The following is a 760-nucleotide window of genomic DNA, read 5'->3' on the forward strand; positions in this document are numbered from 1 at the left end:
AAATTTTTTTTTCGTTGGGGGGGGCAGGGCCCTCCTCCCGCCCCGGGGGGAGTAGCGGGGCAACCCCCCCCCCCCCCCCGAAACCTACTGAAACTTTGTTGCGTTTGGCGCGGCAGCCCACCCTTGCCGCGCCACTCCGCCTGGCGCGGCAAGCACCGCCCCCCGGGCGAAACCTACTGAAACTTTGGTTCGATTGGCGCGGCAGAGCACTATTGCCGCGCCACTCCACCTGGTGTGGCAAGCCCCACCCCTGGGCGAAACCTAGTGAAACTTTTGTGCAGTTCGCGCGGCAGCGCATTGCTGCCTCGCCAGGCGGAGTGGCGCGGCAAGCCCCACCCCCTGGGCGAAACCTACTGAAACTTTTATGCAGTTGGCGCGGCAGCATTGCTGCCGTGCCAAGGCGGAGTGGCACGGCAAGCCCCGTGCCCCGGGCGGGCGGAACGTACTGAAACTTTATTTCGATTGGCGCGGCAACGCACTCCGGCCGCGCCACTCCTCCTGGCACGGCAGCCTCCCACCATATCCAGCCCAAATCCGAACGGGTTTGGGTCGGATAAAAAAATGCTCGGATATACACTACGCTGGATCGGACCCTACCAGTAATTATAGAAAGAGTATTGTCTTTTTTTTAAATATTACAGTACTTCTTCACAAGTTTTTGTTCAATCTTAAATTTTGAATGATGGTATATTTTTGTTCTCACGTGACTTGCGAGTATGCTAGAAATTTTGATCGAAGCTACTACTGTTTCTTTCACACT

The sequence above is a fragment of the Setaria italica genome, chromosome VII (genome assembly GCF_000263155.2).
Source record: "Setaria italica strain Yugu1 chromosome VII, Setaria_italica_v2.0, whole genome shotgun sequence".
NCBI lineage: Eukaryota > Viridiplantae > Streptophyta > Magnoliopsida > Poales > Poaceae > Setaria > Setaria italica.